This window comes from Buteo buteo, chromosome 5 (genome assembly GCF_964188355.1).
Source record: "Buteo buteo chromosome 5, bButBut1.hap1.1, whole genome shotgun sequence".
Taxonomy (NCBI): Eukaryota; Metazoa; Chordata; class Aves; order Accipitriformes; family Accipitridae; genus Buteo; species Buteo buteo.
The window spans coordinates 19,554,218-19,564,572 of record NC_134175.1 but is presented as its reverse complement, the minus strand read 5'-3'; the positions used below and the strand labels follow the sequence as shown (position 1 = coordinate 19,564,572).

Sequence of the window (10,355 nt, the reverse complement as noted above, 5' to 3'; positions counted from 1 at the left end):
TAGTACCTTGCAATCACTATTTGGATTTCTCCCCGCAATTCTTCTTCCAGGGAAGTGCTGTAAAACGCATTTTTAAATGGGAATAGAGGCACAAGGAGCCCAAGCTACTCACCAACAGGTTCAGCAGAGCACTGAAGTACCTCCAGAGCTACAGTCACAAATTAAAAGTATTAATTGGTGCAACCCTTCCCTATCTTTCATGTCTAAAGCAATTTTCTGCTAAATGCTAACCAAATTTGGTCCTAAGCAGAAAGCTAAGAAAGCAAGATTTCCCATTTTCCACAGCATGCACATGCACAGGCAAGCTGTGAACTTACATGGCATTTTCTGTGATTGCAGTGATAACACAAGTAGCATGAGCTTCCAGAGACTCTCATAGTTGGTCCTTGCAGTGTTTACTACGCACAGAATCAAACAGAAGCAGCCACTGCTGACAATTCAGTGTACAACTGCTGCTATGATGAAACACAACACTTCACTAATTGGACTCAAGACTCACCATTTCTAAACAACGCATACTTTCTCCTCTCCTTTGGAACTGGCCAGAAACCTTCTCCAAAACATTTCCCTCCATGCATCCGAGTCCAGAACACACCAAATACCCTAGAAACAGGATGGTTTCACACCAAGAGCCCATGCAGAGTGCTGCGAGGGGGAGCAAGCCTGCAGGTGCCTCACATCTTGGCAGCCAGGCTGCAACTCAAAAAAGGGACAAGTCCAATCTGCCTTGCACTGCAACCTGGGAGGGAAGTGCCCCCAAAGGCATTCAGATACAGTCTGTTGAGAAAATCCCCAAATAATTAAGATTTTTGATTCTTTCAAACACATGCTTCAGTGTGTGCTTATATATATTTTCTTTAAATTAAAAAAAAAAAAAAATTGTTCTAATTTTGTGGTTATCCTCCCCCTAAGGAGGAAAGTGTTTTCCATCTATGTCTAATCTCTTTGGCTGAACAAGAAGAAAATGCAAAAATTGCCTTTCTACAGTGTTTATTTTGCTCTCTGAACACATATGGCTTTGGCAATTTGCAAGCCTACAGATTCATGGCAAGAATAACAGATACCCAAGAGTAAGAAGCTTTCTAGTCTTCACAAGTGCATGGATACCCCAGTTAGGACTCCTTCCTGATTAAACATTAACATATCAACTTGTTTCCTCCTAAATCATAAGAATCTGTGAATTCAGCCTGCTGTGAAATCAGTGCTGGAAAGCATCGGCAGAAGAGAGATGAAGGCCAGATCTTGAAGATTATACTTTGAAACAGGAATTCTTTGCAACTCAAAGACTCTCCCTCTTCAGCTATTCTGCTACCATAATAGCATACAATTTAATTGCTAAGTTCCTTGAAGTACCCTGAGATGCCAAGGTAAAGAAAGATGAGCAAAAGTGAAAACCTTGATTTTTAATTTTGAATACAGGCATTCAAATGAGATTTATTTAGAACCATCTCTTCATAGCTAAGTATTGCTTAGATGATATATTTTGGGAATTCAAGTCAGCTGTTTATTGTCAGGCATGAACAAATACAGACCATTTCCTAAAATACCAATATTTCAAAAGGTCAAATGACTATATAGAAACAAAGACATACTCATGTCCATTTTAAACACCAAGCCCAAGCATGCCAAGAAATCATTGTTTTTGCTGCAAAACTGCTTACAAGAACTAATACATTTCCTCTTCTAAAAATGCCAATATCTCAAAGCTGATGCCTAATAGCTACTTGCTACTGGTGGTCTGTGAGATTCCACATAATGGGGATAAACAGATCCGGAAAATAGCTTTCCCACATAGCATCTGCCTTCCCACCAGAACTCTATTATAAACAAACAAAATAAATGGCTTAAATCCTTGAGCAAGCAACAAACACAGAGACATTCCAGTGCTGAAAGAAGAACGCCCCAGAGTAGTGGGAGACCATACCGTGGCACCCCAGGGACTAAAGAGATCCTTCATTTTCCCTGTTTAAGGAAAAAATGAAACCCCAGAGGAATGTCCTCATGGTGATGAATGCACATAATGCAGTCAGGAGATTTGATTTCTTTCTTGGCTTTGACATGGTCTCATTATGCAAGTTTGGACAAGATCTGTTGTGTCCTCAAGTTTTGCTATCTAGAGACTCTTGATAATACTCCTTCCTCCAAATTTCTCCTTTATTGCAATAACTCAAAAAGGCAAATCCTGCCTCCTTGGTGTGTTTTTCCAGAACCCAAACCAAAAGGACTCTCACTCGTCATTTGTCAGTGCATCTATCATGTAGCACAGCAACACTGTAATGGGCTAACATTTCATCTGCAGAAAAAAGCATTCACATTTCTATCAGGTCAAATGACAACACATTCTGCATTCTCCACCAAAACAACACGTACAACTCATTCCTGTTCAGTAAAGGGTTTAACACCCCAAGCTGGAAGAAAATTCTAAATCACAATTCAACCGGAAAAGCTGATAATATTTGTTACACACCACTTCTAAGTACTGTTGGGAATGCAATGACCAAGACACTTTGATGCCTGATTTTCTCCCCCTAGGACTGAAAGCCAATGTAACCACTTGGGGCAAGATATTACTGCTACTTGAAGCTTACATGTGCCTTGCAAGGCCTTCTGTGTCTTTCTAACCCAACCAGCTTTCAGATTGGCTTAAGAGGCCTGAAATAGCAAGACGATGTGAGGCTCCTGTTGCTTGGGAGAAACTACAGGCAGCAGCCTCTTCTCAGCCAAGCACTGAGGAAAGCTATTGCTAGAACCTGGCAAACTGCCTGAAATGCCTGTGGACCTTTTCAGCTGAGAGGTTGCAAAAACCTCACAGAGAGCCCGGCAGAAGGTCCCAACACACCTCTGCAGCCAGGATGCACAAGCACTGCAGTAAAATCTGATACACAGGGAAGAGGCACTACAGGCCCGCTTGAGAAGGGAAGCTTTTAGAAGACCACTAGTAGAGCTTATGGGAGAACATTTCACACTGTGGGACACAGTATATTAACAAACCTATTTTTCCTGCTGGCAAAGTTAGTCTTGTAATACCCCAAGGGTCCAGAAGAGAGAAGATTGCAGCTGCAGAAGGGAGGGAACATTATCGACAGCAGTTGAGGCTGCAGCACAGGAGCTGTAGGCTCCAGGCTGCAGCACTGGGGCTATCATTAACAGCCTACTCCGCATCTTTAAATGCTTTTCTGGATCTGTGACATCCTCTGCAAAGCAACCTTTGCCTGATCTACTGCGGTTCTGGATCTTGCCAGCTCATAAGCACGTGTGCCGCTGCATGCTCAGAACAGCTGAGGCCAAGGAGATGGCAGATGCAGAGGAAGCCTGTATTTACATGTCCTCAGTTTTCTGAACTGTCTCAAACTCAGACAGAACCTGGCAAACTTAACATTGCAGTGTTGCTCCATAATGAAGTTTCTCACTTCAATAAACATTAGCAACTAGATCAGTACCTTATTAAAATATCATTTCTTATTTGAACAATCATGCTGTGTGCTTAAATTTGTTTGTCATTGTGGTTGGCCACAATAAAATAGCTAAATGCACCCTGCTTTTGGTCTATTGTGTTTTTCAGGTCTGAAACACTCACAAAGTTGCAAGACACTATGTTTGTAAAGAACAAGGAAAAGAGTAACATCAAGACTAAAAGCAAAACCACCTTAGACCATTATTACTATTTCTGGGGCTTTGATTTACTGTATTGCTGTGTATAGCAATGTAGGTGTTTGTGTTGTTTGGTGGAGAGGGATGGACTGGGTACGTGAAAAACACAAACAAACAAACTAGGATTTCATCCTGTAATACTCCAGGGTTTGCCTGCACTGTTTCATGACAGCATGTAGAAAATAAACTCTACCTGTGATCCAAGCCATGCAGCTGCACTTTGTGTTGAGCCAACGCCTCCTGCTTCAGTGAGCCTGAAGCATGAGCAGAGCCTCCGAGTACCATCTGCAAGCAACTATGCAGGCCCAACCCCAGGATCCCCAAGAGCAATGATCAAGTGGAAAGAACAGGAACTAACAAAGTTTGATTTCCTTGAACAGGAGCTTCTGTGTGAATTTTCCCAGTATATCCAGTAAGGGTTGGACTCACACAGCATCACACGGCACTAGTCCTTAGCAAAAGAAACTTCTGTGCTTTGACTCCTCTCATTAGTATTTCCCAGCAAATACAGCATCTCTACAAAGTTCCTGATCAGCTCTAAAGAGGCTGCAATAATCAGCAGGTTGCTACAGATAAGGCGGCCTTTTTCCACTCCCCTCACTGGAAGGAAAGTCAATGCTAAAAATGTACTTTTCCAAAAGCTAGTCTGCAGTAAACTGAAAATACAAACCAGACTCTCATATGTAGTCTTTCCCTCTCTCTCTCCCCCCGCCCCCCCCCACCGAGAAACCTCTCCTTTTCCTTGATACTATTTTTCACTGTAGTTTCAATGGAGTCCTTTCTAATTATGCTTGTATGAGTGAAGAAATATAATACTGCATTTCTGGACAAACACAGCCTATTTCCCATGATGATTAAAACTCTCTTGGTCAAGACCACCCTCTTGGACATAGCATTTTTGCCCCAGAAATCTAGTGGACAAAGTCTGTATGTTGTAATAGAAAAAAAAAAACAACACCCAAAACAATCCTGGTAAGCTATTATATGTGCTTAATGCAGTTATTAATCATGATAGGCAGCCTTGTAAACCTGGACAGGACAGTAAAGACTGTAAAGAAAACTGCACAGAAGAGCACTGAGTTCCTGAAATTGGGCTGGGGGGAGCAGAAATCAAGCCAAAGAAGAAAACTGAGGCAACAGTATCCACAGTTCAACAGTTTAAGCAGAACCATCTTATTGCTAGAGGAGACAAAATTCAGCATTAGCATGTATCAGTATCACGTACCAAATATGTTGATGGCTGATACAGTAACTCAAGAAACAAAGCTCAAACAGGTAACACAAAGGTAGAAGCACACATCTATACCCCAAAGCAAACAATCATGACACAGGCAACCTATGTCAGAAAGGATACCACCACTGCTAAAATATTCTTCAATACAGGCTTGATCCTGCAAGCCACTGTGCAAACAGCAGCAGTCTGAACAAGCTACGGGTAACCCGCACGAGCCAGGATCATGCCCTTAATCGTACTGCAACCTGTTTTAGATCCGAGCCCTGAAGTAAGAGCAGAGGGCTTGCCAGAGAAAGACACCCACATGGCAAGTTGAAGCGAGTCTTTAAAGGGGATGCATGTGCACAGATTATCAGGTTTCTCTTCTGAGTTTCTCGAGGGCACAGAAATCTCTCTGCTGCTCAGTGAATATTGCTGCTAACCTCGCGATCATTATGACAGACTCTAATGTTATTATTAGCAAAGCAGACTAATCATCTCAGCCATCCACCTCTCTGACTACATTGGGATGTTTTTACATAAACAAACAAAATTCCTATGCAGGATGCAATTACAGACGAAACCTGTGAAGTAAGTGATGAGGAAGTCAACCCAAAGCAGACATGAGAAATTTTAAGGCAAGCATTTAAATACTCCAGAATGTTAGTCCTTGCTCACTTTTGAAAAGATAAAGACTTGTTTTCATAAGCAAACAGTAGCTGGAGATTGGATAGTGTCTATGCCAAGAAACCATTGGTGAAAACATTAGCAAGAGCACTCACTCCAAAATGTTTCATTATTTCTGTATGAATAAAATGTGGGAGGGAAGTCTCCTGCCTCGCTGCAGCCAAGGCTAACCTATGTTCTTCAGGGTGAGAACCATGTTTTTACAGTATTTGGACGCTTTTGCTTCTATTTCTGTTGTTTGCCAATCTTTCATTAAGCTTCCTTTTGTGTTTTTATTTCCTATAATGTCCACTGAAACCACTAGTAAATGGCCAAAATGTCGGCATCACCTTAGTAAAGAAATACACAGCATTTTGGGGCAGACCCAACACTGTAACAATCTCTGGGGCCCTATAGGACACATTTCCTACACCACCTATCTTTTTTCAAAGTGTCACATCAGAGGTAAAAAAGCGTGTAGGGAAGACAACCCCTACACACAGCCCACAAGATGCATATAATTTTCTGTGATCCTCATTCATGTTTTCTCACTGCTTTATGCAGATACTGCATACAGCCCTACAAATAGGTGCCTCAAACACTACGCTCAGCATCGTGGGAGCTGTACAAAAAGGAAAGGAAGGAAAGCACTTCCTTGAGATAGGTAACTCTCCTCCCATGAAGCACTTCAAGTTTAAAAGTAACCAACCTGCTGGCTGCAAAAATCTTTACTCCTGACCCCAGGCAAGTTACAAAGTCTGTTTTACCAGAGCAGGCTGATGCGAAGGGACAGAGGACCAATGCAATTTCTATCTAGATAACAAGCAAAGCAAGATTTGCGGGGAGGCAGAATACTACTTCTTAGACCACAAGCTATCACAGGAAAAGATGTGCCTTGGGCACAAAACCCCTTCTTCACATCTGAAGCAGAAGCAGCAGGCTTCAAGGCCCTAGCCCGTGGCAGCTGCAACAATATTATTACTATAACTCAGTAGCTTCTCTCAAAAGAGGGAAACTGTTGAGGCATTGCTGGGAAAATTGCTCAAACCAATGCAGACATCCCCCGAGGGAGGAAGAGAAGGAGATCTGAGGAAACTCAGTCCCCTGGGCTCCCATCACAGGCGGATGGCTGGCTGCTCTGCTCTGGCTCTCAAACCATCCTGCCTTTTAAGAAATGACTCAGCCACCACACCTGCCACTCCTCAAACTCCCAAAGGAAGACCAGCAGTCCAGGCTGGACTCGCTGGATAAACACAAGTAAATACATCGAGGTACAAGAGAGCAGGGCCAGGTCTGGCAGGGGGATAGACTCTCCTGCGTCTTGCTGCAGGAGCAGCAAAGGCACGGACCTGATACCAACAGGCATGCAGGCAGCTAGGACATACCCGAAACCGCAGGGGGCAACAACCCTCTCCAAAACCCAACAGAGGACTCCATCTGGCCTCAAAACCAACATACTAAAGACCAACACGGTCATGCTGACATCAGAAGGTAATGAAAATGAAAATAAAATTGAACTTCAACAATCACTCAATCATGTCACAATGAAGATTTTCCCAGCAGGCTGGGTTTATGTTTCCCAATACCACAAAACTCTGTTCTTCACAACAGCAAGAGTTATATGGAGGGATGGTCACGCAAGGCCGATGCAGACCAAGACAATTGGTCTCATTCACATAATTCTGTCCCCCACCCTCTTCTTCCAAATGTAGCACCTGGAATACCAGGTATGAATGCAGCAGGAATAAAGCCACTATGCCTGACAGCAATTCAGTAAACTCCTAAATAGTTTAAGGTAGCTGAAAAAGGCATGAATCTATAATATAGACAGACATGGTGGATTAAAAGCAAGTCAGAAACAAAAAGGCTACCCGGAAAATATTAGAACAATAGAGATCAACAGGAAGCAGCTCAGTCTGTGAAACAAGCACACCACAACAGCCACACCACCAGAAGGTAGCCGCAAGGATGCTACCTCAAACAGCTAACACTGAGATATTACACTGGAATTCCAAATATTTAATGTTTCAGTGATAAAGCAACATGTGTTCAGTACCATAAGACTATTCCTGCCCAAAGCAGCCCACAAACTCCACGCACAAAAAATACAAATTAAACGCTGACATCAGAGAAAGATTGTTTTGTTGTAAGAACAAAAAGCAAACAAACATTTTGTTGTTAGGAACAAAATGCTGACCTCTGCAAATTTGGGAAGACTTCAAGAAACAACATAACTGCGGGAAAAATGTGCAGGGCAGCAGAATAAAGCTGTATCTGGCCTCTAAAGGCTGACTCCCGCGAGCCTACGCAGCTCCGCTCCCCTCCAAACTCTTCACGCCTCCCTTGCCACTTCCACATGCCTCACAAAGCAACAAACCCAGTACAAAAATAAGTTTCAGACTGATACATATACTACAACTTATCCCAAATATCTACCATCCAGGAGTCACTGTAAATACACATATGAACAGATGCCCCCCTCCCATTTGTCAACATCCCAAAATACAAAGAAAAAAATAATTGCTGAGCTGGATTGGTTGAGGATATTTCAGCCAACTTAAAAAAAATAAAATAATAAAAATAAAAATAAAAAGTTCATGGAGGGAGTTCAACAGAGAGTCAAAATTAGTCAGTCACATACAAACTGGATTTTATAAATGTATTTGAAGTTTTCCATGCAGTCTCTAGGTTGCACATTTTAGCTGCACAAACTGCTCCCTGGAACCTTCAAATAATCAACATTGTATTTTTTTCTACTTGCTAACTGCATTGCCCATGAGTCACATTTTACTCTGTAAAGTTGAAGAAAAATTCTCACAGGCTTTTGTTACCAATATTTACAGAAAAGAACTTATGCGAAAATGCAATGCAAATTTTATCAATGAAAAGTTTAAGAGTTGCAAAAAGAGTATAATAAACAATTACAGCTTTCTAGTGAGATTTTTCTTGGTCAGACATACCCCCAACATTTCCAGACATGACTAAACTCCGAGATTCCCATTTCCAATTAACACATGCATGTTACCCAATGAGCCCTTCCCCCCAAAACCACTCAGCATGAGATTACTGCAGAATCTGATGGTCTTTAGTAGAATATTTGGCATAACTCCAGCTTCACCAGCCTTCGTGCTTATTTTTATAGGCACAGCCTCCAGCTTTGCACTCTGGTATGCAACCTAACACCCAAGTCCATTAAATTTTCCATCAAATACACATAAAATTGAACAACAGGTAATCAAGCGGTAGTCTGTTCTCTAACTGTTAGGAGTACACTTATTGCCCTGTTTGCACCATGGCATGAAACTTAGCTAATTTTCTTAAACGGCTTACAGTGACCATACCCAGGATGGTACAAGGGGACCGTCAGAGGATCCAGATCTGAATGCTCTTGCAGAGGGAGCTCTTACAGAGAAGATCTGGAATTTCAAAGAGGTAAATGGAGCTGGCACTAGGATCTCCAACATCAAACATTCAGCGTCAAATATAACTATTGTGAAAGAGACTAGAAAACACAAAACTTGTATTCTCTTCCAGTGGAATGAGCCCATTTATCTCGTCATCTTTGGCTACATGGAGAGATTTGGCACTGTTCTCTGATGGCTCAATCTGACTCTTACATTTCATAGAATAATAGAATAGTTTGGGTTGGAAGGGACCTTTAAAGGTTACCTAGTCTAACCCCCCTGCAATGACCAGGGTCATCTTCAAATAGATCAGGTTGCTCAGAGCCCCGTCCAACCTGACCTTGAGTATTTCTAGGGATGGGGCATCTACCACCTCTCTGGGCAACCTGTTCCAGTGTTTCATCACCCTCATTGTAAAAAAATTTCTTCCTTATATGTAGTCTAAATCTACCCTCTTTTAGTTTAAAACCATTATCCCTTGTCCTAACGCAATAGGCTCTACTAAAAAGTTTGTCCACATCTTTCTTATAAGCCCCCTTTGTTGGTTTACCTACCAAGACTGGCTAACACAATTCTGCAACGTCTGGCCAACTTTACAGCATTTCAAAAGCTATCCGTGTTACAGGTCTCATACCTCACAACAAACCCTTCTGAAGGTTATAACTGCAACTCCATTTTAAAACTAACATGTAGCACAGAGACAGCCATCAGTCTACAGGAAGCTGCTTAGAAACTGATGTTAAGTAAGCCCTCATTTACTGCTGTAGAAACATTTCAAACCATTCATATGGCTTCAGTTTGACTTAGTTTTTTAAACTTGGATGCAACTTTTGGTAATGCCTACAATGGAGCACTAACATGAAGGCTGAACTTAATCCCACAACTCAGCCATGAAGGGACAAATCCACTCCTACTGCCCTCTGAAAGGATCCTGAGAGGTCAACTTGTGTATGTAACTTGTCAGAGCTGAAGAAATCTACAGTCTTTGTTAAGCACCAACAGTAGCTCTTTAATAGCCAGGTTTGGGTTCCCCAGGATAGCACGCAAACTACGGATTTTACGTGGTAAAACCAACATTACTTCCAGATGTAACAAAGGCTTCATTGTGCTCATCTGAGCCTAAAACAGAAACGCAAAGTGTAGTTTTCATGAGTGAAGTTTGGGGAAAAGAGAGCGGGTGCCAGTAAGGAGAAGGGAGAGAAGAGTTTGCACTTGAAAATTAACGTGGAATGGTGCTCATGGTAACAACCAACTGTTACTGTTTTAAAAGTTTTCTAAAATATGTAACAGTGGCATGAAATTTGTAGGGCAGCAGAACTCAACTGATACGGAAAGGAGGTAATTTCCTCAGGTGATTTGGTAAATAAAACCATGCAGCATCACAAACTAACTAATTTGTACACTTGGTAGCAGCATGTGGC

The 10,355-nt window shown here is 42.0% G+C and overlaps 1 protein-coding gene across 3 annotated transcripts in view; it reads right to left on the bottom strand.

Moving 5' to 3' along the window:
• Positions 1-10,355, bottom strand: part of MYO1B (myosin IB) — a 113,324-nt gene that overhangs the window by 83,563 nt on the left and 19,406 nt on the right. The window lies entirely within an intron of this gene.